Source organism: Myotis brandtii, unplaced genomic scaffold, assembly GCF_000412655.1.
Source record: "Myotis brandtii unplaced genomic scaffold, ASM41265v1 scaffold304, whole genome shotgun sequence".
NCBI lineage: Eukaryota > Metazoa > Chordata > Mammalia > Chiroptera > Vespertilionidae > Myotis > Myotis brandtii.
Genome location: NW_005361607.1, coordinates 1,544,707 through 1,572,418, shown reverse-complemented (window position 1 = coordinate 1,572,418; position 27,712 = coordinate 1,544,707). Strand labels below are relative to the sequence as shown.

The window sequence follows — 27,712 nt, the reverse complement described above, 5'->3', positions numbered from 1 at the left end:
TATGGGGGGGAAAAGAGGAACAACTGTAATAATCTGAACAATAAAGATTTAATTAAAAAAAAAAGATTTGAAAAGTGACAGCAATGCCCCCCGATAAGTGTGTGTCATGGTTTCATTTCAAAATCTCTCGTTCACAACCTTCTTGTGGTGGTTTCCTTGTCAGGAAGTGCACACATACATGGCCTCCCTCTCACTCTGGTCTCTTCCTGGAGGAGTAGGTGGCCTCTTTCCCAAGGGCCAATAAAACACCCAGTAACTTTGTAGTTAATTTGTAGTTAATCTCACTGGCTCCTGGGCCCATCCATTCCCCAGAGAGATTTGGCAACGTAGGAGAGACTGGGAAATCTTGTCACAACATCCAGGAGGCAGCCACGGTTCTCGCAACCCACGTCTGTGAGTCATGGAGCTTCCTTTCCCAAGGCTGGCCAGGTAACGTGTGACGCCCCTCAGAAGGGTGTGGAGGTGTTTGCTGTTTGAAGCCCTTCAGCTGTTCTGGAGTGAGGCTGGTGGTAAGAGGTCTCTAATGTGCTGCTGCCCCTGCAAACCGGCCTGCCTTTCTGGGCAATCCTGGCCCAAGTGCTGCTCCTTAGAATTATTCCAGCCTCCCACCCGGAGAGAGGAATCCCTGCTCCAATCAGGAATAGGTGCTTATGCATTCCCGGGAATGATGAAACATCCGCCCATCCCATGACAACTGTTCCCAGGCAGCTTTATAAGAAAGGTCATCATAATATTTAGGAAACATCCGTGCCTCTGTGATTTTCACACACTGGTCCAAATGTCCATTCTTGGAGTGATATAGGGTAAGTGATCTCCCCTTCCACTCAGTGGTTCTTCAGCATTTATTTGAAGCCAACTCTTGTCTGGCATTTCTGCTCCTCTCTCCTTCCTGCCTCTTCCCTTGCCTTTCTCAAAGTGAAGCATCCCGGTTCCCCCATCCTCCCTCCCGTGCCAAGCTCACCTCCTTGGTGGTGGCGTTGCTGCCACCAGTGGCCCAGTTCAACAAATGATGTTATGTAACTGGGCGGTCCCGGGAGATGCCCACAGAGGATCCCCCGGAAGTTGTGAAAGGAGGGTTTGTTCCTGCTCTCTCACCTCTCTGCTTCTTTGCCCAGAAGGTAGGTGTAACCCAAACTGTCCCTTACCTGCCACCACCATCTGTTTCTAGGAACAGATGGTTTCTGGGTAATATTTATAATATCCACAACTTATGGCGAGCCCCTCCAGCTGCTCAGCATGTGTTATCTTTATTCTTGCAGCATCTAAGTGACAGCGGTTCTGTTATTCTCACTTTATAAATAAGGAAACTCAGGCCAAAGGGCACTTGCCCAAGACACATGAAAGAGCTAGGATTCACATTCCTTTGGGCTGGTTCTGGCCACACTGCTACAGATCATAGGAATGTCCTGAACCCAAACGTTGTAACCTACCACACTTTGTACAAGGTCACTAGTGTCCAAGTTCAAACTACTTCCCATTTCTTTTTCTTCCTTATCTGCTGAGTCAGAGCATCAAAATGGTCTCTCCATTGAGTCCAGGTAACCACAGGGCTTCAGCTTTATCCAACAGCTTTCAGTGTTGCTCTGGGACATCTGGGTTGAAGTCACCTTTTAGGGAGGCAGACAAGGTATGACCAACACTGCAGAGGAAGCAAGTCCACCGAGTGCAGGTTTGTGGCTGGTGAAGGCTGGAGAGCAGGACAGAAACTTCCAGTCTTCTCTGGGGCAGCCACTTCCCTAGCTCTGGTGCTGCCCTGCCGTGGTTGGCCTTCCTGCCCTTCCCGCCCCTGTAGCTGTGCATCTTGAGATGTCCCATTCATGTGCTGTGGGGCTTGGCCGCCACTCCTCCTCTCAGCAGCCAGCTGTGAGTCACTGGACTCTGGGGACGGAAGTGGAGGCAAGGAGGAGTGGGAGAGAGGAGAAGTTCAGGAGTCTAGGGAGAGTACGCAGGCTCCATAGAAGAGACTTCATTGTTGTCTAATTCTGGGATGTGGGGTCCAAGACAAAGGGCCAGAAAGCCCCCATTGTTCCTCTGACCTAAGTGGGATGCTAGAAATTGGACTCATTTCTTTGGATTCATGTGGGAAGTCCTGGCTCTGTCAGCTGAAGCTCAGCTATGACCTCTCAAACCATGACTGATGTGCCAATCAGGACTGCCCTCAAAGCTTCTCCAAGACCATGGGGCCCAGTCAAGCAGATGGCCACTGGGGACCCACAGAAGGAACCTGCTCAGCACCCTGCACCCCCTTTCCCCACCCACACTACTGACTTCTCGTGCATCCATTCACATCTATTCAGCCAGCCAGGCATCACTAGTTTGTTTCAAACCCTTCCTAAGTGCCGGCCACATGCCAGCCCTAGACTAGGCTGAGGGCATGGGATGTTAATAGCACCTAACCCCTCACCATCCACGTAGCAATGACCACCTACTGGGGGCTCTACATATTTGTTGAATAAATAAGATAGAAAATGTAAATAATTACAGTAAAGAATTCCTGTTCTTTCCACTAGCCTGGATTATTCACCTGGATTTCCAGAATGCATCAGTAGAAAAACCTAACTTGCTCTTAATATTGGCTCTTTTTTTTTCTCAGTGATGAGTCTGTAAAACTTGGGGAGGGGGTCGCCCAGAGTGGGGGTGAACAACACAACCCAATGGATAATAGTTGCATAAAAAAGACAACTGAGGCCGAAACCGGTTTGGCTCAGTGGATAGAGCGTCGGCCTGCGGACTGAAAGGTCCCAGGTTCAATTCCGGTCAAGGGCATGTACCTGGGTTACGGGCACATCTCCAGTGGGACCTCCCTTCCTCTCTGTAAAAAATCAATAAAATATATTTAAAAAAAAAAAAAAAAGACAACTGAGCCCTGACTGGTTTGGCTCAGTGAATAGAGCATCAGCCTGAGGACTGAAGGGTCCCAGGTTCGATTCCATTCAAGGGCATGTAACATGGTTGCGGGCACATCCCCAGTAGGGTGTGTACAGGAGGCAGCTGATCACTCTCATTGATGTTTCTATCTCTCTATCCCTCTCCCTTCCTCTCTGTAAAAAAATCAATAAAATATATATATTTTTTAAAAAAGACAACTGAAGTAGCATTTGGGCAGAAAAGACCACCTAACAGAGAACATTTGAGGGACAAAATAACTGAAATCAATAACATCAAAGAATGTTAAAGCTCGAGGTGATGACTTTCCAAGAAAATGATGCCAGTAGTTTTAATGCTTTGAGTCATGGAGTCCGTTTCTGAGGAAAGTGATGGATTCTCTCCGCAAATAAATGCAACTGTGCACAAACACTAACTGTACGGTTTCCTGTGGAGACGTCACAGATTCCCTGAAGCGTATTTTTTCCAGGACACTCTCACCCCCAATTCAGAATATCTGACGGAGTTCAGAGACAGTAAATGACTTCTTCAAGGTCACACAGCCAGTTAGTGAAGACATCAGGCAGTTTGGTTTTCAGAAGGAGCTCAGAAGCCACTTGCCTGGGTTCAAATCCTGACTTCACCATTCACCAGCTACGTGACCTTTAATAAACCACTTAACTTCTCCATGCCTCCATTTTCTCATCTGTAAAATGGGGATAATAGTAGCTACTTCATAAGTTTGTTGTGAGACTGGAGTGTTCATCCATGTTAAAATCTTTGCACAGGGGTTTAGCAAACTATTTTTGTAAAAGGCTAAATAGCAAATATTTTAGGCCTTGTGGGTTAAGGAGCAAACTTCAAGGCTATTATGGAGGTACTTATAGAATTATTTTAAAATGTAAAAAAAATTCTTAGCTCAAACACAGGGTTTGGCCCACAGGTTTGTAGTGTGCCAACCCTTAGCTGAGAGCGGTACCTGGTAATCAGTAAGCTCTCAGTAAATGTTAGCTTCTGCTAGCCAGACCAGGGTTCCTTCAACTGCCAGGAACACCTCCATCTAGCAAAACATCAACAGGAAACAAGGTGCTGGCTGACCAAGTCAGCCGCCCTGTTTGTTACAAATAGGCCGAGTTACTAAGGTGTACGGAGTCTCCCTGCTCCGCCCTGTGGCAGCCGCCTTCCCATCCCCGTCCAGCCCAAGCAGGCAAAGCAGCCAAAGCTCAAATTATTGTCAGGGAGCTTCAAGTCAGATGCCGGCATCAGGGGCAGCCACAGACGGGAGCAGCCAGGATGGGGAGCAGAGGCCTTGGTTTCCAGGCAGGGTGGAGGCACGGGTAAGAGAAGGCCTTTTCCGCAGCCCCCGTGTTCTGGCTGCGGAGCTCTCAGCCGCCTTCCAGCCGTGGGGCATTGGGAACACCCTGACTCTTGTGCCTATAGGCTGGTTCTGCCAGGTGAGCTACCCTCTGCCCACACCTACCCTACTTTAGAGCAGCCCAGCCTGGAAAGCTTCAGACACAAACTCAACCACAGTTAGTGACTGTTCCCAATGGCTTCACTGTGTTGATAGGAAAACCAGGGGCCAGGTGGGGGGAGGGAAGAGGGCAAGCAGCGCTGCCCTGGGATTAGAAAACCGGGCTCCTGTCTGTGCTGGTGCAGGCTTCTGTCTTTGGCACGTAATGGAAACTACCTGAGGAGTTGTCCGGTCCAGTTTTGTTTTCTATGCTCATCAGGGTGAAACTGGATTTGACCTGGATACAAGCCTTTGCGAGTGCATTAAACTGGTTTATCAACATTTCCTGAGCTTCTATGGGCCAGGCTCTGTGCTGTGTGTGAAAGTTGACAAAAAGATTGACTTTCTGCTTTCAAGAGCCTCAACTTACACTTCTGTGTGATTATTGTTATTCATTGGTTGTTTGCATATTTGTTCATTCATTCAACAAACATTACTGAACATGCCCTTGGTGTCAGGCACTGCGCTAGATTCTGGGAATACAGCATTATTAAAGTCTGCCTTTATGGAAATTATAATCTGGGGGGGAGGGGTAGATGAACAATAAACAAATACATGTACACAGTAGTGTGCAGGTATAGATGTTTATCAACAGGTTTTCTAGAGAAGAGAGTGAGAGAGAAAAAGAGAACCATAATTTATTATTTTATTGATGTAAATACTCTCCCCACGGCTAATGTCAGGCTACCGCCACATAGCATCACTGAACGCCGATTTGGGAGAGATGCCCACTGTTGGCTCTTGCAAGTTTCTGTGACTGGCTCCGCACAGCAGTGCAGACACTGGCAGATGACAAGTGCTTTGGGAGGAAAGAAGCAGCTGGAGGGGAGGGACAGTGCAGAGGAATGCAATTCAGATAGGCTGGTCATGGCAGGCTTTTCTGAGGAGAGGAGATTTGAACAGAGACCTGGATGAACGAAGGAAACTAGTCATTTAGTGAATATTTAGAAAATGAGCATCTAGGGCAGAGAGCACAGCTTGTGCAAAGGCCCTGAGTGCTTGGCCTGCATGGGGAATGACAGGAAGGCCAGTCTGCAGTGAGCACAGGATTTATGGGAGCACACAGAAGGGGTGTGGAGGGAGTAGCAGTGGGAGGGAAGAGTTGGGACAAGCTTCCTGGAGAAGGTGATGTTTGAAGGGAACTTTGAAATGTGAATAAGGGTTACCAGAAAGGTGGGAATTTGGGGCAGGAAGTGGAAGGAGAAGGGAGAAAGAGCGGTGTGGACTAAAGGGTGGGACGGAATCGCATGGCAGGGGTGTCAGGAGTATGTGGCCAGCCAAGGCTGCACAGGTATGTGAGAGCCACATCATGAAGGGCCTTGGGCACTAGTGACAGACAGTCCAGGTGCCAGACATGTGAGTGAAAAGCCACTTTGGACATCCAGCCTAGTCGGGCCTTCAGCTGACTCCAGCCCCAGCCACCGTCTGATGGTAACACGCCAAGCAGGAGCCCCCAGCCGAACCCAGTCAGCACAGAACCCTGAGAGGTAACCACAGTTGTAAGCCATTACGTTCTGGGAGGGTTTGTCATACAGGAGGTAACCAGAACATGTAGTATTGTCTGCATTTTGGATGGGGAATTGAGGCTCAGAGCGATAGAAGGACTTGTCAAAGTCCCATGGCGGTGGGTGGCAGAGCCAGAGCTAAGCCCAGGTGTGTGGACCTTTAGAACTGCTGTGCTCCCATCCCCTCCCATGCCCTGGGGTCAGAGAGGTCAGGGGTGAATACTGCCAGCCCTGTGAGTCTTCTCACCACCCCAATGGGGAAGTCCACTCAGGATGTTTATAGCAGCCCCATTCTCTGGGGAGTAAGAGAATCCTGATGCCTTGGGGTGCTCCTCGCTGGCATGTCCCCATGTTCTCCCACTGCCTTCAAGCCCTGCTCTCAGTCAGGGGCCCCCTAGGGAATGAAGACACTCAGATTGACAAAGCATCACTGGGCTCCGCATTTTACATAGTGTTCTCTCAGACCCTCCACGCAGCAAGCCCGTCAGACAGGACCTGCCACAACAGGCGGGAACCCAGCGGGGGAAGGTCCTTGCCAGACTCAAAGGGCAGGTGTTTCAGAGCCTGGATTCCTGGTTGTGTACTCTCAGTCAGCATTCCTTCCGCTGGAAAATGGGGCTAATGTTTCACAGGACAACATGGGGAGGTCATGTGGTTTGGGGAGATAACTCTCTCAGACAGGCCAGCACAGTGCCTGGTCCTGTGCTAATCCATGCTAATCCCACACCCTCCCACGCCACCCCTGCTCCGTTCCAGAGAAATTCGTGACCTGCCAAAGGGCAAGAGAAGTCCTTGAGTAGGTAAAGAATACTCGACGTTTCCTGAGCTCTCTGTAGTGCAGGCTCAGGGATTATCTACTTTAATCCTCACAAACATGCAATGAATTGGGCACTATTATTAGCTCCACTTTCCAGATGAGGAAGTCAAGGTTCAGACAGTGAAGTACCTCACCTAAGACCACACAGGCGTCAGTGATGGATCCAGAACCGAAACCCGGGTCTATGTGTCTCTGAATTCTATGCTTACACTGTAAAGGCTGCCATGCCCCCGGAACTGGGACTCCCATGCCAAGTGTATGCCTGGCAGGCTGCCTGATGGAGCAGGACGGGGCAGGCTGTTTAATGAAGGGACCGACCTGGGGAAGGAATGAGGTCACATTCCAGAAGGCTGAGACAAGGCAATCCACGCATCACTTCCAAAGACTGCCTCTCTTGGGAAAAAACCAGCAGGGTTGGATACTTGTGTCAAATAAGAAAACTAGGGATATCAAAATGAAGCAAAGGACTCAACTTCCAGAGCCATAGGCCTAAAGGGAGCCAGCCACCTACACTCCTGGGAGGCTGGGCCTGGAGGCACAAGTCATGGGCATCACCCTCCCAGGGCTCCTGTGCCTCCTGCCTCCTTCCAACTTCCACCCTAAACTCTGGAGAATCTGCAGGCATTTCCTTCAGGGTTCATCCTTCTGTGTGTGTACCTTAAGCACTTACCACATTATTAATTCGTTCACTGACTTTAGACATTTTTTGAGCACCTACTTTGCTGCAGGCACTGTGCTGGGAGCAGTGAACATGATGTGTTCATTACCCCCTTGGGCCTTAAAATTCAGCGAGGAAGCCGGACATTAAACTAGAAGTGAAATCATGACAGGTGAAGGACCCAGTGCTGTAGAAACTAGCTCCTTTCTTTTCTTCCTTCCCTCCTCTGTCCCTCTCTTCCTCCCGCAAGTACTTATTAAGCACCTACTATGTGCCAAGCTGGGTCTCTGAGCTAGGGATAAAACAGAGAAAAAGAGAGTTAAGATTCCTGCCCTCTGGGACCTTACATTCCAGTGATAACTGGGGAATTTGATCCAGGATAGGAAAACTGTACAAGCCTTACCGAGAAATTTGCATTTTATCTGGTTGTTGAAAGCAAACCTAATATTGACTTTAGGCAAGGGAGTGGTCTGGGCAGGCTTGTGTCTCAGAAAAATCACATCGGAAAGCAATACAGAGAATGAGTGGAAGGGGGTAAGGCTGTAGCAGGGAAGTCAGAGTGGAGGCTGCTGGGATACCATGGAGGAGTTGTGCTGGTGCCCTGGACCATGAGGGGGTGATGAGAAGGAAAGAGGGCCCCACAGCTCACACCACCCCGGACTAGCCAGTGACATGGCACCTGGGCTAGTGACAGAGCAGCCCCTCTGCAGAGGAAATGGACACATCTATTTAGTGGGTATGGAGAGAAACAACACATATATTGTTAAAAATTGCATGCTCATGGTTGGTTTCCTTGCTGATGAAACTTGGGACTCTGCAACAGAAGCCAGGAGCCCTCCAGAACGGCAGATGCTTGTGAACCACAGGCTGGCTCCAGATGTGATTATTCCGGTTGTGGCTCATACGGCAATCTTGGTGGACCTGTTGTTACCACACAAGTAACTATTCCCAAAGATTTGGCTGGATTTGTTATTGGCAAAGTTGGTCAGCGATTAAACAGATTCTTCCCGCATCAGGATCTTCGATAAAAACCGATGAGCCTTGAGAGGGTCCAAAGAGCAATCAGATGGTTTCCACTACAGGAACACAGGACTAGATACAGGATGCACGGTATTTGCTGCAGAACTCTGTGAAGCGGTATTCTGGAAAGTTTTCTAAGAACCGAAGGAATTTCACTTTCTTTCAATCTGCTTCTGTGTAGAAAGCCACCATTCCTCTGCTTCCTAGGCGTTCTGCATTTGAGGTGTAGTGGAATCTTTGTTGTTCCCCGGGTGTAATGTTTTAGTTCCTTACAAACAGGGTCGGGGGAGGGTGTGCAAAATCTAACATTGAAATTTTGAAACAGCAGCCAAACAAGTGAATTTTAATTTTCGTTCATTGTGGGTGGTAAAAAAAAGGAAAACCCCTGTGTAATTATTGTGAACACTTGGCTTTGTGGTCACTGTAACACTTGGGGTGGGTGCAGGGAGCAAAGAGTCCACATGTCCCTGGCATCCATTCAGAGTGGTATGTGGAATGTAATGCTCTTTCGTAAGAAACATTTTTATGATTTTTAAAATAAATCCAGTGAACCTCTTGTAAAGAAATACAGTACTCTTAATTTATGGGGGATAAAAAAAGCATGCCCATTCTTTATGTTTATTACACATACTAAAGATAACATTTGAAATCATCTTTTATTTTACAATTTCTCCATCACTTACAGCTGGACAGCAAACTGACCCACCATGTGAGAAGTTCAGCTCCTCTGCTGTAGAGACCATATGGAGAGGCCCTGGGATTACACAGAGAGGGAGAGGCACCCAGCTGAGCCCAGCCCCCAGCTATCCCCACAGGTACAATCATGTGAGAGATGACATCCAGGGGATCCTCAGACCAGCCTAGCTGCCAGCTGAAAACCACTGAGTGACCCCAGTCAAAGCCACATGAAGCTGAAGTATCATGAGCTCTGCTTGAATTCAGGCCCCATAAACTGTGAGATATCATAAAATAATTGCATCTTCAAGCCACTAAGTTTGGGGTCATTTGTTGTACAGCAATAGATAAACAGAACAGCTCCATTTGTTAACACCTGAGGAGCATAAAAGTAGATGAGCCCTGGAACCATCTGAAAGTCTCTTCCTATGATCCCTACAGTTGCCATAGTGACTGATCTCCAACATCCATTCCACCCCAGCTGATGGGTATCAGTTTCTCGTTTCCAGGTAGCTATGAGGAGGCCCCTGGATCCTGAGGAGAGGACACTGAAGATGGCAGTAAAGAATCTTTCTTGGGTGTCTAGCCTTCTTCTCTCCCTCACTGGAGGGGAAAGAAGACACGTGTCCTGATTGCCATTGGCAGCCACCGTAGGAACGACCGGAATCAGACTCAAGGTGAGGCCAGTGCTATGGAGCAAGAGGGGAGAGGTGGAAGGAATCTTGGAACGTGGCATCACCACATCTCTGAATCAGCCAACCCCAGAGCCCACCCTACCGCTGGACGTCTGCTTTGGGAACGAATCTGTTTGCTTCTAGCTTAAGCCAGAGTATGCCATCTGTTTCCCCACTGGGACCCTAACCAATACCCTGGGTCATTTGTCTGACAGAATTTCCCTACATTCTGGGTTTGGCTGGTCATCTCTTTGGATGTCATCCCCCTTATTGCCTATTAAATGGTAGCTAGACCTAGAGGCTTATGACATTCAGATTCCAGGTTTGTTGGGGGAGGAGAGGAGGGAGGAGGCAACACTATTTCCTAGGAAGCTGCTGTATACTTCCTATAGCATCTCATTAGGAGCCACAAAGTGTCTAGTTGTCCAGCTTTTACTGATGTTAAGATTGGTCTGTGGGTTTAGGTGTTTCGGTCTTATTATCCATTATAAAGTTCCCCCTCATTTTTTCACTGAATGATATTTGCAACCATTGATGGTTGTGGACTAGATCAATTATTTCACTAAGGAGTTGCAAAACAGTAATTTTCTAATACTACCTTCTGCCCTTATTATCTGAGATTCTTCATTAAAGAAGAACTTTCTCTCATTAACCAAGGGACTGATTTAAGAAATAAACCCCAAAACAAATTACAAAGGATATGCTACAATAAATATAAGTAGAAGTTCTGATATTGTCTGGATCTGGAACAATTATCATCTGCATTCCATTTTAGAACTTTGGTTTGAGCAGAAAATGACAGTGACTGTAGCTAAGGTGATGGCCGTGGATCTAGTAGATGTGAACAGACTCAAATTGCATTTGTATATGTTAGGACTTGTCATGGGGAGGGAAGGATACTAACTCCTAGGTATCAGTTGCATAAAGTGAGAAAGACTGGATGGGGGAGGAAGACGGGGGCCAACCAAGACTTTTGTTTGAACACACAAAATACCTGTGGGGCAATAGAGAAGCCCAAGAGGCAGCTGGGGATGAGATCACAGGGGTGAGATGTGGTCTGGAGATAGATGTGTGGGAGGTGTTATCTTGGGGATGGTGTTTAAGTTCATGAGGATGGACTGGATTACTTGCAGGGAGAAGAGAACCAGTCTCTTCCATCTCCCTTACCTTTCAAATCCTGCCAAGCTTTGGTTCCATCTCACTCTGCTTTGACCCCCTCCTCTACCTCATCCCCAGTTTTGTTGTACTAGCAGCTTCTCAGTTGTTGTCTTTCCCACCTGGATGATTATAAACCTCTTCGATTGGTTTTTCCATGTTCTTGTTTTGCTCCCTATTTCCTATATGACTCCCCTGTTCTTCTAATCCACACTCCAAAATGCATGCAAATTATTTCCCCCAAAATCCTAATCTAATCACATCAACTCAATGTTTCCATTATACTCACCTTAAATCCCAACTCTTGGCCGAGTGAAACTCTTTTTTTGGGTAGGCTTTTTGTGTTAGGCCTCCAGCTTACCTCTCTAGCTCATTCCCTTATGATATCTAGTGTGCACCTTATCGTCCGATCATATTGAACTATCTGTAAGCCCCCCAATGCTCCCTACCATCCCCTGCCTTGAGTCCTCACATTCTTCACATGTAGAACAAAATCCAGACTCCTCATCAGGGCCTGCCAGGCTCTGTCTGCACTGGCCCTGGATAGCTTTCCTACCTAATTTCTGACCTCTCTTTCTCTCTGACTCAGCTCCAGCCACTCTGACCTGGCGTTCCTTGAACTTGTCAAGAAAACTTCAGACTTGGAGCTTTTGCACTTGCTGTTTCCTCTGCCCCAAATGTTGTGCCTCTAGGTGGTCACATGTTTCAGGCTCTCATTTCAAACAGATCCCCATTCAGATGTCACCTCATTCAAAATAACCGCTGACCCCTTTCCTACCTCCCTGTATTGCCTCCTTCTGTGTCCTTACTAAACAAATACCATATGTTCTTCTATCACTATCTGATGGTATTACATATTGGTTCTGTTTTTTGTTTTTTGTTTTTTTTTTTAAATATATTTTATTGATTTTTTACAGAGAGGAAGGGAGAGAGATAGAGAGCCAGAAACATCGATGAGAGAGAAACATCGATCAGCTGCCTCCTGCACGTCTCCCACTGGGGATGTGCCCGCAACCCAGGCACACGCCCTTGACCGGAATCGACCCCGGGACCCCCCAGTCCGCAGGCCGACGCTCCATCCACTGAGCCAAACCGGCCCTGGCTGTTTTTTTTTGTTTTAACTATCTCTCTCTTCTCACTAGAAGTTCTATAAAGGCAAGGATCTCATCTGTTTCATTCACTGCTGTATCCCCATTTTAATTTAGTAGGCACCCAATCCATATTAGTTAAATGAATGAATGAATGAACACAGGAATGAATGCTACTATTCCTGTCTGTCCTTTTCCACATGGTCAACTCCCACTCATCCTAAAGGCTCAGGTTAGGCACTGACTCCTCCAGCAAGTCTTCTCTGACTGCCCGCCCAGGCTGGGCTGGGTGCCCTGTGCTTTTCTCCTGGGCTGGCCTCTGTTCCAGCACCTTCTACCTTGCACTGGGATTATGGGGAGTGCCTCCCACCCCCTCTCTATGCTTCTTGAGGGCCAGAAAATCTTATTTGTTTCTTTTTCCACTGCCTGACAGAGTAGGTGCTCAGTAAATGCTTGTGGGATGAATAAAGGAATGAATAAATGAAAGAATTATCACAGAAAATGTAAAATTTTCTGCACACAACTCTGATGTGCAAAATAACATAATTTTTTTTGGCAACAACCAATCTTACTTTGCTCTTGCAACTCCGTTCCTACTGGAGGTGGAACAGAATCCTTAAACTGCCAATTAAAGGCAACTCAGTTGGTTTTGTATTTGTGTCATCTCTTCTTGCCAAATCCAGTCGTGTTGGGGTTGATAGTTAATTTAAACTCAAGCCCTTTATGAGTACAGTGTCTCTTCTCAATCAAAAAACTTCCCCTTTCCTTCTTTCCAAAGACAGTGTCTGGGTGCAGGTGTGAGCTATGAATGAGTTTATGAATGCCCATGGCCATGGAGGTGGCAGGAAAGAGTGTACAGATGGGGTGGGATCCTGGTCCAAGAGCTCCTGTAGTTCTCAGTATACTCCAGAGGGCTTAGCTTGGTCCCTGGGCACATTGAGTGGATGTCTATTGAGGTGTCATCCACCCATTCATGGCCCCTGTTACGAAAGGCTTCATCCCCGCTTTGCCCTTTAGTTGCAAGCTCTCTGTGGCTTTTAGCTCATGATCCATCTCTGTGGCTCCAGGGATGCTCTGTTTCTCTCTCCACCCAGAGCTAAGGTGCAGCCTCTCCGACGTTGCCTTAGGTACCTCCTTAGCTATCACTGCTTAGATAGCCATGATGTGCTGGACATGATGCCATGCCGAACCTGGGATTTGGGATTTCCCAGAGCTAGACCTTGAGAAGCAAGGAGCATTGACCTCAAGCCCTGCACAGTTGTCCCCAAATCACTCTCACAGAACAGCTCCTCCTGCAGAGAGTTCAGCTCTCGGCGTTCACTGATACAGACTCAGATGCCAGAGAGCTTTCTACCACTCATGCTTGTCTAGACAGATATCCCTTTATTCCTTATCTTCTTTCTTTTGACTCCATGGCCTTTAATGTTCTAGGTGGTTTCCTTTCTTATCTTACTTGGGAAATAAGCACCACAGCCCAATCACATGGTGTAAGGATGAGGGAGATTCAAGAGAAAGGAAATGGCACCAGAGATACTCTACTCAGATGATGGATGGATGGATGGATGGATGGATGGATGGATGGATGGATAAAAGTATGCATGTATGTATATTAGATGACTTGTTCCATATCATCAGGTACCCATGTGGAGAATCCAGACCTCCAAGCCAGATGTTCTGACCACTCTTTCCATTATGTCTTTTGGATTGAAAATCTAGTTCCTTAACTTCCCAACTCTCCCAAATGCCATTCACCCTGGAAAACTTTCTCAGAGGGTAATTATGTGCCTTGGAACTCTAAGTTGTTCAGATGTGAGGATACATTTTCCGAGGTGCACAGAGCAGTAATTTGTCCTGTGGGTTTCCCAGTACCCAGTAGTCTGTCCAGCGAGTTAATGAAAAGCCATATTGCAATTATGGGAAATGACAAGGCAACAGCTTGACCAGAGTCTCACTGTGGCAATCTATTTTATTTTGTTCCCTACATCTTTGCCCAAAGGTCTGTTTTTGTACTTAAATCAATTCCCTCTCCTCTGAAATCTTGATGCCCAAATCCAAATGCTTAATCAACATTGATGTCTTACGGCATTTCAAACTTAACATGTCCAAAATGAACTCCTGATTTCCAACCCCACCCAGTCTCCCAGTCTCCATCTAGCAATACATTCTTCCAAATCTTGAAATCGTCCATGAGTCTACTCTTTTTCTCATGCCTCGCATTACTCCATCAGCAGACCCTGTCCCCTGTATCTTTGCATTATGTCCAGAACCTGAGCTTCTCATCACCTCCAAAGCTACTACCTTTATCCAAACAACCATCACCTTTCTGCTCCCTCTGCTCCTACTCTTGCCCACTGTGTGTGTGTGTATGTGTCAGTGTGTGTGTGTGTGTGTGTGTGTGTGTGTGTGTGTGTGTCAGTATCTCTGTGTGTATGTGAGTTACTCTAACAGAGACTCAAATAAGCAGAGGCCTAATCAAGACAGGGTTTGTTTCGTTTCTATTTTTAAAAATATACTTTATTGATTTTTTACAGAGAGGAAGGGAGAGGGATAGAGAGTTAGAAACATCGATGAGAGAGAAATATCGATCAGCTGCCTCCTGCACACCCCTACTGGGGATGTGCCTGCAACCAAGGTACATGCCCTTGACCAGAATCGAACCTGGGACCCTTCAGTCCTCAGGCCAACGCTCTATCCACTGAGCCAAACTGGTTAGGGCCAGGGTTTGTTTCTCACTCATGCAGCAACCTGGGTGGAAGCTGTTCAGTGCGGCAGCCCAGTGTCAGGCTCCTTGTTTTTTGTGGCCCCACCCTCACTAGGGTATTTCCTTTGCTCACATAGACCAACAGTGCTCACCCTGTCTGCATTCTGTTCGTTTGGGAGGAAGAACTGAAGAAAGGGATCACACACCCTTTTTTTTTAAACTGCATGGCCTACAAATTCACTTGAATGCATCAGTCAAATAGCCACACCTAACTTTGCGTGCATGTGTTTGTGTGTATGTGTGGCATGAGAAAAAGCATAGAGTCATGGATGAGTCACACCTGGGAGACTCACCCCTGGGAGACTGGGAGATGCAGGCTTTGTTCTGAACAGCTCAGTGCCCAGCAAAGAGTCAGGGTTCTGTTGCTACAGAGAAAGGCTTGAGCTGTCACACATATGCCCCTGTGGTCTGTTTCCCCTGCAGCAGCCAAAGTGAACATTGTAAACAGCGACCAGAGCACGTCACTCAGTGAGTGAATAACACGATGGCACTTAGTAAATATGCGTTTGGTGCCCCAATTAATAAATCCAAAGCCACGAACACCAGACATGGAACAAGTTGTCCTAGCCCGATGGGACCTCACAGAATATTCAGCACCATGGCTTTCAAATTATTTTAGACAAAAAAAACAAAACATACAGAGTGGGGCAAGAATAGGTTTACAGTTGTGAGTACACGAAACAGAGTTTATTCTTGTATTATTATTTATTAATTGTGGTATTATTTTCCATACAAACAACTGTAAACTGCCTTTTGCCCCACCCTGGATTTAGAGCAAGGCTCATGAGGTGCTGGTATGTGAAATGGAGAAAAGCTGGCAGCTCTGGTTGAAATCTGGGGCAGCCCTGAACCCACTGGCTCTCTCTTCCCCATCTCAACCCAGACCCAGTATGAACTCTAGCTGACATCCCCGAAACTCTTTGGACCCCAGTTTAAAACAACTGAATCCAACGGAACATCTTCATTGCCCAAAGGGGGAAACTGAGGCCCAGAGAACAACAGGAATCGGTGCCTTTGTGTGGGGCCCTGACGAGTGTGCCTCACACGCATGGGCTAACTTTCCCAAAGTCGCACTGCAGGTGAGTGACAGCTGAGGTTGGAGGCCAAGGCTGCTGGTCTCCCCTCTGGGCCCTCAGCTGGAAGGATGAGAGATCTGGCCAGCAGAGGAGGGCCTGCCTCAGGCCTGGCCGCCCTCCCTGGAGCACTGGGGCACGCGCAGGCCAGAGGCGATCACAGAAGACTGCGTCTGGCAACAACTTCATGCCCACTTTCAAAATATGTAAACAGGTGTACCAGTTGATAATGTGGATTTTTTTTCAATAGATGGATTACACATATGTTGATATATATGCGTTTTGCTATGTATGCTATTTTGTTGTATTGACAGCAAGCTTCAAAACTTCATATGTCAAATTTTCTGAAGGTGTTAACATAGATATTTTTACACTTAAAAATGTTGAATTTCGTGCCAAAAAAAAAAAAGAGCATTTGCGGGAAGTTTTAATTCATTACTCTATTTTGAAGAAAAGTGCTGCTGAAGGTTATCATATACTTCAGGAAGCTTATGGTGAACATGCTCCATCTCAAGATACTTGTGAATGCTGGTTTAAACGCTTTCACGTTCTTTGTCAATGTGAAAGACAAAGAACGTCCAGGTCAACGAAAAAGTTTGAAGACCAACAATTACAAGCATTATTGGATGAAGGTGCATGTCAAACTTAAAAACAACTTGCAGAAAGATTAAACGTTGCTCAGCAAACAATTTCCGATCATTTACAAGCAATGGGAAAGATTTTAAAGGAAGGAAAATGGGTGCCACATCAGCTGAACGAAAGACAAATGGAAAACTGAAAAGTCATCAGTAAAATGTTGCTGCAACGTCACAAAAGAAAGTCTTTTTTCCATCGAATTGTGACTGGCGATGAAAAGTGGATTTATTCTGAGAATCCCAAACACACAAAATCATGGGTTGATCCAGGTCAACCATCAACATCGACTGCAAGGCCAAATCGCTTCGGAAAGAAGACAATGCTCTGCGTTTGGTGGGATCAGGAAGGTGTGGTATATTATGAGCTTCTAAAACCAGGTGAAACTGTAAATACTAATCGCTACTGACAACAAATAATCAATTTGAACCACACTTTGATCGTGAAACGACCAGAATGGGCCAGAAGACACCGCAAAGTAATTTTGCTTCATGATAACACACCATGTCACACTACAAAACCAGTTAAAGACACGTTAAAAGATCTTGCCTGGGAAGTATTAACCTACCCGCTGTATTCACCAGAACTTGCTCCTTCAGATTACCACTTGTTCCAATAGATGGCACACGCACTTTCTGAGCAGTACTTCAAAATGTACGAAGAAGTGGAAAATTGGGTCTCTGAATGGTTTGCCTAAAACAAGAAAAGTTTTATTGGGATGGTATCCACAAATTACCTGAAAGATGGGGGGAAATGGGTAGCTAGCAATGGACATTATTTTGAATAAAGCACTTTTGATGTTTCTTTTGAAATTATCATGCTTTCTTTGATTATAAAATCCTATTTATTAGCCAATACACTACACCCATGTCTCACTACCTCCAAACTGGCGGGGAGGTTTTCTTTTGCAGGAAGGGGGCCGGTGCGGAGAGTGAAAAGGGGGATCCTTGGGAGGGCACCTTACCTTGAACTCAGATAGCTCTGAGAACTTTAACTCAACTAGCTCTGAGAACTTTAATTCAACTAGCTCTGAGAACTTTGGCATGTTTCTCATTGACCGTGATAACTACCTACTCTGAGGAGTTGCTGGGAAGATCAGAATGACAGGAGGCCCACAGGCAGCAGCAGAGATGAAAGCACTGTTACCTCTGTGTGGGCAGCATGCTGGACCACACGCTTGTACCCTGCGGGGCCTCCCAGCTGGGGTGGAGACAGGACAAGAAACAGAGCCAAGAGCCCAGCTACCTGGAGGTCCCAGGGCCAAGGCAAGGAGCAGAGGCCCCTGCCTGGGGTGACAGTTGGCATATCTGCCAGCGATGGAAGGCAGAGAACCCGGGGCTTAGAAGGAACTCAGGGGTAATGTAGATGGTGTAGGACAGGGCTTCTCAATGTAAATGGACCTCCCAGTCAATGGAGATCTTGCTAAAAGGCAGATTCTGGCCTGGAGGCCTCGGGCAAACCCTGAGGCCACTGCTGGTCCTACTAACACTTTAAGTACCAGGATGCAGGTAAAAGAGGCCCCTGTGCAGGGTTCAGACCAGCCCGAATCCCAGCCTCTCCTTCACCCCAGCTGAGGGCCTCAGTCTGGGCCTCAGGCTCTTTACCTTATAAATGGGCATAATATTACCAAATGGGCACCCTGACTTCCAGCATCCAGAATTTGCCTCCCTCCCCCATGCGTGGACACACTTGGTGTAAAATGGGCCACCTGCAGAGTGGGGGAGGTGCCCTCACCCTCCACCCTCTCTCTGCTCCTTCTCCACCAGCTCCAGACCCACTCCTTTCCTCCTCTTGGCTGCTCTGTTCCATTTTGCTTTCCTCACTTCTGTTCTCTGAGAGGACTAAGGGAGACGTCTGATATTCTGGGAAGCAATTAGACCAATCCCAGTTTCCCCATTGTCCTGCCCCTCTCCCAGCCTAGGGTTTGTCCTTTATTCTCTATCACAGGACCCCAGTGCCACTTCCCTAATGACTGACCCAAGGCACTGAGAGTAGCCATAACAAACAAACAAACAAACAAACACCCAGAGAGAACCCAACCCTCCAAAGGATTGAGATAAACACACAGCCTGCTTCCTGCCTGAGATATGACAGGTCACGTCACCCAAATTCTTAACCCACACAGGTCTGACCAGTGGGGACCCACACTGGCTGTCTCATGTCTGCCCCTCTGTGACGGGGGTATTAGTATTTCCCATCGGCAGTTAGTAAACTAAGGCCATGGCTCAGAATCATACCACTGACATGTAGCAACATTCAAACCCCGACCCTGGAGTTCCAGCTCTAGAAACCAGCTTTCTGTCTTAGAGGATGCAATATGTGCTGTGGGTCATTGGTTGACTTGTTTACATGTTTTACTTGAGGCAGGAATGATATGAAATTCTGGAGGACAGATCCTGATTTGAATCTCAGCCCTGAGCTGGTGACCTTGGCCTAAATGACCTCATCTACAAAATGGAATAAAAACCATTACCTACTGCATAGGGTTGTTGTGGGGATTAGATGTGTTAATGTACTTATTCCAGGGCCCAGCATGCAATAAGCACCCACACAAATCTCAGCCGTAATCTATATTATAAAAAGCCAGTGGCCATAACACCGTAACGACCAAACGACCGGTCACCAGGAGGTGCACTGATGGGTCCCGCGGCAGCAGTGGGCAGGACTCTGGGTCTCGTGCAATTTTGAGCACTGGGCCTCTAGTTATCAATAATACAATCAAATCGAGGCTGTATCACTTCCTCAATCAGCAATCTTAGATAAGTGACTTCGTTATTATGAATCTTGGCTTCCTCTTCTGTGAAATGGGAATGATACCGACCTGCTTTGATAAGGATTGAACAATCTATCATAGACCTGCACAGTGCTTGATATAATGGAGTTGGTCATGGGGAACATATTTTTGCTCATATCTGGTGTTTCCTCCTGAGAATAAGCCAAATTAGTGTAGCCTCTATGCACCGGTCTCTCCCTGTTTTCACTCTCTCTGCCTCTGGGATGTAGGTGATTTCTCCCATGGTACGTTTGGGAGAATAACTGGGCAGGCTCAGTTCAGCTCTGCCATCTTCCCCTTGGGAACAAGCCTGCCCACGGGGAGCGCGCACGCTGCTGTGATTCTCCCTCCACAACCCTCACTGGCCACCAGGTCCCCTCACCTGGGTGGGTATCTGCCTAGTGCTATGGTTCGAACAAAGCTACATTCTCCAACAGAGCATCTATCTGTAACAAAGGTGACATTTGGCCTGTGTCTTTACTTTCGGCTTATTTGTCAAATTGTTCAGAAGTGTTATTTATTGGGACTCCTCTTGGAAGGACCCAATAAAGAAAATGTTCATTCGGTCAGTCTTTTACTTAGCCGTTATTGGAATCTACTATGTACAGGGAACGGAGCTAGAGATTAATTAATAAATGAGATAATATCTGCCTCTTAGAAGCTCACCATTTATTGTGGGGGAGACAGGCAGGTCCACGGTGACATCACCGTGTGTGAAATGCTATGGGAGAGACATTTATAGGATGTCAACAGAGCATGTAAGAGGGTGCCTAGCCCAGCCTGGAGAAACTGGAGAGACTGCCTGGAGGAGGTGATGCCTAAACTAAATTTATAAGGTGAGTATCCAGGTGTATAAAACCTATAATAAGGCAGCAGGTTTTAGTATCGTTGTGTACGTAATGCCTGTTTTCCTGCTGGACTCTGAGCTCCATAAAGACAGAAGCATGCCTGTCTGCTCATCACTTCAGGCCAAGGGCCTGACCCATAGTAGGCACTCAAATATTCATTGAAAAATAAGTGAGAAAGTCAATACATAAACAAGATAAAATGCAATTAGAAATCAGAGGGTATGGAGTAAAGGGATGGGGAGAGAAAACTGGCAGTGGGAGCTGTGGTATTTTCAGGGCCAGGAAAGAGTGGAGGATGAAGAGAGAGTCCCAGGCATCAGAGGAATGCATGACATCAACGTAGGCACTCAAATATTCATTGAAAAATAAGTGAGAAAGTCAATACATAAACAAGATAAAATGCAATTAGAAATCAGAGGGTATGGAGTAAAGGGATGGGGAGAGAAAACTGGCAGTGGGAGCTGTGGTATTTTCAGGGCCAGGAAAGAGTGGAGGATGAAGAGAGAGTCCCAGGCATCAGAGGAATGCATGACATCACTGATGTGGGGAGGGGCAGAAGACATGAGTACATCTCCAGCTGTCCTGAAGGGGCAGCTGGGAAGGAGCTCCTGGGCAGTAGGGCAGCATGGCCCCCACTTGTCCTCATCCAGCCCCCAGAGGAGGAGAACTGTGAACCTGAGAGGAAACTGAGGTTTATAATAAACAGAATTTCTCTGGTTTTACACGTTTGACAATTATTATGAAAAATTTTAAAAACAAAAGGTATGCTGTTCTAAAACACTTTATTTTTAAATAAATAGAATTGATGTTTTAAAAACAGAATTAAACTGTGCTATTGAAAAGTAAGCAGTCTGGCCAAGACGCCATTAGGGGAGATACTACCTAGTGGGAGCAGGGAATCAACATAGTGTAATTTGGAAGCACCAGTTGGAGAAAGTAAAGCCATTCCATGTCTCTACCCAACAATGTGAGACTCCCTATAAACCAGTTACAAATTGGATTTCTATCAAAAGAGAAATAAAGAAGCAAAAAAGAAAAAAAGCATAGTACGTAGGAATACTAAAAAGATGTAAGAAAGATATCCAAATACCTCAATAGTCAAAGAAATGTGAAGTGATTTAACACTCTATGAAAAGAAGCAGCACGTGACACAGTGGCCATTTTCACTTGCTTAACAGGCTTTCTTGTCTTGGCTTCCACACCCACGCTCTCCTGGTGTTCCTCTCCCTTCTCTAGCTGCTCCCTCTCTGGGTGCTTCTCCTCTAGTTCTCAAATTATTGTAGTTCCCCCATGGTCAGTTGTCTCATCTCTCCCATCTCATGTATGCCTCTCTAGCCTCCTGGCTTTCAGTAACAACTGATAACTCCCAATTCACGCCTCCAGCCCACACCTCTCCCCCGAGCTTCAGGCATGTTTATCCAACATCTTACTTGATATGTGCACTTGGTATTCAAATGAACCTATCGAAATTGGTGGAAACAGAAGTCATAATAGTTTCACCCATCTGCATTCTTCCCAAGTCTTCCCCACCCAGTGGATGGCACCCCTATTTTCTCAGTTGCTTAAGCCAAAAGTCACACGGTCATCCTTACTCTCTCTCTTTCACTCAAATGCTCCTGGTCCATGCCTACTCCTTAAACACATCTCTTAAAATTCTTCCCCTTATTCACCCCATTCCAGGTACATTGGTTTTCTTTTGTTATTCTGAGAATACACCAAGTTGTCTATACCTCAGGACATTTGCACATATTTCCCCCCTCTGCTTCGAATGGTATTCTGCCTGATCTTCCACTGCCCCCTGCTCATCATTGAAGAGCCCACTCCCTCACTTCATCAGATTCCTACTAAAATTCTTCCTTCTCAGGCAGTGCTTGCATGGCTCTCCTAAACAAATAGAACTCTCCCCTCGTGCCACTTTATTTCTTCACCCAACTTTATTTTTCTTGATAACACTTTCCACTACCTCCAAGAAAATGCCATATGTACTTGTTAACTAGTTTTTCTGTCATCTCTCCCAGCTACAGTGCAAGCTTCATCCGGCCCCCAGAGGAGGAGGGCTGTGAACCTGAGGTAAACTGAGCAGGAACTCCCAGGAACTGGGACAATGCCTGATACATAGAAGATACGTAGTCAGTGCTTTTCAGGTGAGAGCATGCATGGATGAATATAGTGAATGAAAGGAGACAGACTTGTTAGGAGCTGAATAAAGAGTCCAGGTGAGAAATAACGAGGGGCTGAATCACATCAGTGCAGTGGGGATGGAGATACGAGGGAAGATAAGAGAAATTAGAACAACCTGGGAGGAATCATCAGATAAAGATATGTATCTGGCTTGGGTGACTGGGCGTTTGCCCCATATCCCAAAACAAAAAGGCGTCTCATTCATTCATTCATTCATCCATCTGGTCCAACCACCTGCTTCACATATAAAGTACCGGAGGGCCAAGGAGATGAGAGGACTTTCCTACATTCACACAGCACATTGCTTAAATTTGAGAGTTCTTTTTATTTTCATGACGTCTTTACTAAGGAATCCAATTTTCTTGATTTTACCGTTTCCCAAAACAGTTAAGTTTAGAAAGGACTCAGCATGTGAGTGTCCGTTAAGAAAATGCTCAGAGGCCCCCCCATTCCTGGTGGTGGCCTTTCCTTGCTACTTTCCAGAGACTCAGCCCTGCTATCGCCATGGAGTGAGGCCCAGCTTTCTCCCCTGGCTTTGCTGCTGCTGCCTGGGCTCAGTTTCTTCCCCGGCAGCAAATGGGCTGGTGAGGCTGTGGGTGTGTTATGATGTGTATCTAAGTAATCATGGCCCAGAACTTTGGAAAAGCAAAAGGCTCTGTGAATTATTGTTATTAGTCCTTCTTCAGAAGGATGAGAAGAGGGATGCTATCTCCTTGGAGAAATGTGGGCTGCACCAGGTAGATTGTCAGAGATGATGAGGCAAGCACTCTGTAGAAGAGACCTCAGCAAGTGAAAAGTCTAACATTTCTTTACTGTACAGTTTACAAAGTGTTTTAAAACATATTGTGCCTTGGAGCCTCACAGCTATACTCAGAAGCTGTTGTTTTTATTACTCCAAGTTTATAGAAAAAGAAACCGAAGATCAGAGATATTAAATGACTTTCCCAAACGCCATACCCAATAATTTGGAGCAGAATTCACACCTCCACCTTCTGATTTCTAATCCTGGGCACCTTTCCCGAGGCTAGCAGGTTCCAAGCATCAGAACTGGGCTCTCTAAATAGAAATTACTTACAGAGTTTTTTAAAAAATACAGATTTCTTGGCTCCAGCCCCAAAGGTTCTGATGCTATGAGATTTTGAAGCCCCTCAAGCACCCATCTTAATTCACTTGGATTGCTATAACAAAATACCAACAACTGGGTGGCTTGAACAACAAATATTTACTTCTCACAGTCTGGAGGTTGAAGAGTCCAGGATCAAGGGGCTAGCAGATTTGGTCCCTGGTGAGGGCCTGCTTCTTGGCCTTTGTTCTGTGTGTGTGCTTTGAGAGAAGTATCCTTGCTTTCTCTTCTTATAAGGGCACTAATCCTCTTGGCTCTGACTCTCGTGACCACATCTAAACCCAATTACCTCCCAATGGCCCCACCGTTAAATACCATCAAACGGGGGTTAGAGCTTTGACATAGAAATTTTTAGGAGACACAAATATTCAGCCCATAACAACATCCTATAAAATCTCCTCTGCAGCCAGGATGATAACTGAGTCCCTACTATGCCGACAAACCATATTGGATATAAGAGCTACAGCAAGGGACAAAATAGCAGGGAACACATTTGACATCATTTATACCCTAGTGAAACTTTAGTCTCATAGATGAGATAAACACACTCTATAACCATCAAAATAATTGGATATTTTAAAATTATAAACAGAGGGGAGGAATAAAGGAAGGTGACTAAAAAGTTAAAATACTTGATTTAGATAAGAGCAAAAAGAAAACTTCCTGTGAGAAAATGATATTTAAGAAGAGAGCCAACATGATGAGATGGGTTAGCTAGGCCAAGGGGGAGGTAGAGCTTGTTCAAGAAAGAGAGAAGAACATGGAGGCTTTCTCTCAAGCCTCCATGGCCTGCAGGAAAAGAAGGCTGTGCATTGTAGAAATTGAATGGAAGCCAATGTTGCTGAAGGCTGGTGAGCAACAAGGCACTCACAGTGGGTGGAGGCCATGTCAGCCAGGCCTTGTGGACCATGGTAAGAGATTTAGACTTTTATGTACAATCAGAAACCAATTGGGAATTTCCTGCCAATCAAATTTGCATTTTCACAAGATTTGGATGAAGAACAAGGGAAGAAGGATAAGTGCCAATTGGGAATTTCCTGCCAATCAAATTTGCATTTTTCACAAGATTTGGATGAAGAACAAGGAAGGGAAGAAGGATAAGATGGGATCCAGGAGGCTTGCTAGGTAGTTCTAGCAGAAGGTATAACAGGTGAGATAAGAGACAGTGATGTGAGGTTAAGGAAGAGGTAGAAGAAAGTGAACGGATTTAAGAAGTATTTTGATGGGAGAAAGAACATGGTTTGAGGAATAAGTGAGGGGGGAGTTATCAAGAATGGCTCAGGTTTTTGTCATGAGTAACTGGAGTAACTGAGTGGGTTGAAGGCCACTGTTGAGCTGGGCCAATGTGAAGAAACAGTTTATTTAGGAACATAGAAAGATTAGTGTTTAGTTTCTGATATACTAAATTTAAGATGTCTATTGGACATTCAAGTGGATGTGTCAGGTCTTGGCTGGAGATAAAATTTTTGGAGCTTTCAGCCTAGAGGTGGCATTCCTGGCCATACAAGTGGATGAGAGCACTTGGGAAGAGAGTATACAGTAAGAACAGGAGGCCACGAGAGGCCCCTGAGGACCGGGACTAACGGAGGCGAACCAGAGGCTCTGCCCAGGCTGGGTGTCATTGCTGTTTGATCAGCAAGAGGCTTAAGTAAAGAGAACTGTGACAGCACTGTCACTCTATCACTAAGTGTCTGTTTGTCTATATGTCCTTCAAGGGTGAAGGACGGGATCATAGCTGCTTCATCCTGACAACCCAACACCTAGCACACTGGGCACCTGAAATGAGCCATGCACTCTGCTAAGAGCTTTCCATTCATCCTACCATGTAATGCTCCAAAATGATATTATCCTCATTTGATAGAAGAGGAGACTTGAACTCCGAGAAGTTAAATTATTTGACCAAGCTCACATAGCTAGTAAATGGTAAGGTTACATTTGGAATCAAAGTCTATCAGACTGACAAACATGACCTTCAAAATTTGGTGGAAGAGAAATTTTTGACAATACCCTATGATATGTGCTTTGTTTTACAGAAAATTTACACTTGAGAGTGTCCATTTTATCAATCTTTATGTTATGATTTATGCATTGTGTCCTATGTAAGTAATCTTTCCCTTCTCTGATGTCATAAAGATATTTATTCTCTTGTATTGTCTCCAAAAAGTTTTAAAGTTTTTTATCTTCAGTGTACCTGGAATTTATTTTTGTAAATGAGATAAAGGAACTAATTTTATTATTTCTTATATGTGCTCATGGTAAAGCTATCCCAGACCCATTTATCAAAGGTTGTTTTTAAACTCCACTGATTTATTTTTTATTTCATTTTATTTAAATATTTTTATTGATTTTTTACAGAGAGGAAGGGAGAGGGATAGAGAGTTAGAAACATTGATGAAAGAGAAACATTGATCAGCTGCCTCCTGCACACCCCCTACTGGGGATATGCCCGCAAACAAGGTACATGCCCTTGATTGGAATCGAACCTGGGACCCCTCAGTCCGCAGGCCAACTCTCTATCCACTGAGCCAAACCAGTCAGGGCACCTCCACTGATTTATGATGCCATAGCTGACTTCCAGCAATTGCATAGCAAGAGCCTACTATACAGCAGGCACTATTCAAATCACCAGGGAAAAATGTTGAAACCCAGAAGGCTAGTTAAATCTAGACACAGCTGGGGAACCTGGAAGAATTTTAGTATACCAGAACAGTTACAAGCATTTTGCAAAATACCTTCGATCCATTTTTAAACCATATAGTATATAAATAAATAAACATGCATTCTCATTTTAGGGGCTCAATTTAGGCAGTCACAATTCTAGGAAGCCTTTTAAGAGCTCTCCAAGATGAACTAAATTCTGCATTATAAGCTTCTGTTTTTTTATACATGGTTTTTTAGCACCTTATGACATTTCTACTATTTACTATAGTATCGATCACATTATGCCATTGCATGTTTACATATTTTCCATAAATATGTTTTTTAAATATGTTTTTATTGATTTTTTTAGAAAGAGAGAGAGAGAAACATCAATGTGAGAGAAACCTCGATTGGTTGCCACCCATATGCTCCCCAACTAGGGATCGAACCTGCAACCTGTCTATGTACCCTGACTGGGAATCGAACTGGTGACCCTTCAGTGCATAGGACAACACTCAACCAACTAAGCCACTCTGGTCAGGGCCAAAAAAATTTCTTGAGGGCAACATCTCTGCCTTATTGACTTCAGATCCTTGGACAGGGGCATTGGCTCTAGCCCATATTTTGTTAAATAAATGGATTAGTATGTTAGACTTGGTTATACCTTCAAACAGGTGAAGTATCTTACCAGGAAGAAAGTATCTTTCTATTTGCCAATTGCAAATACACATGGAATCCAGAGGATGATGTAAAGAGAAAACCTACATTTCTCCCACCAAGTTTCTTTTTGAAGGATGTGTGTCAAAACTAGGGAGAGACAATATATGAAATCCAGGCAACAGAGGATTCTACCTGGGAGAGCAACAAGGAGAATTCCCCAGGTGGCAGCTGTGCAGCTAGCCTAGAGACAGCCGTCTGGTCTGGAGCAGGAGGTCAGAGGTCCTAGAGAGATGTCTCCATATTGAAGCAGAAAGAGGAGGTAATAACATAGACAAAGTATCCAATATGAGAATGTTTGAAAGCAATAATCAAAGGATTGGTAGATGAAAGATCTGATGAAGAGTTTGAAAAAAATTAAATTATTATAATGCAAACCCTAATTTTCAGTTAACCTAAAACTATGGGGAAGGTTAGAGATGAGAGGGTGGTATAATAATGCTAAATACTTGAGTCCCAGCCAGGTGACTCGTTGGTTGGAGTGTTGTCCTGTACAGCAAAGAGTTGGGGGTTCAATTCCTAGTTGGCGCATATAGCAAGCAAGTGACTGATGTTTCTTTCACATCAATGTTTGTTTCTCTCTCACCTTGATGTTTCTCTCTCATTGTCTCTCTCTCTCTCTCCCTTCCTCTCTAAAATCAATAAACATATCCCCAGGTGAGGATTTAAAAATAATAATAATGTTAAACACTTGAATCATAACAGAATGACAATAGATGGTGTCTAAATTTGTATAACAGAAAATAGTAAAATAAGCATATTATTTAGAAACTAATGGCCCAGTGCATGAAATTTGTGCATGGGGGGTGGATTCCCTCAGCCCAGACTGTACCCTCTCCAATCGGGGACTGCTGGCTCCTAACCGCTCACCTGCCTGCCTGCCTGATCGCCCCTAGCTGCCTCTGCCTGCCTGCCTGATTGCCCCTAACCTCTCTGCCTGCCTGCCTGATTGCCCCTAACTACCTCTGCCTGCCTGCCTGATTGCCCCTAACT

General features: G+C 45.6%; 1 long non-coding RNA gene across 1 annotated transcript; it reads left to right on the top strand.

Moving 5' to 3' along the window:
* Positions 1-8,986: 8,986 nt before the first annotated feature.
* LOC102261786 lies at positions 8,987-15,993 on the top strand. The gene is made up of 3 exons (XR_313783.2): positions 8,987-9,193; positions 9,563-9,730; positions 15,615-15,993. It is a non-coding gene; the product is annotated as an uncharacterized LOC102261786 (long non-coding RNA).
* The last annotated feature ends 11,719 nt before the right edge of the window (positions 15,994-27,712 follow it).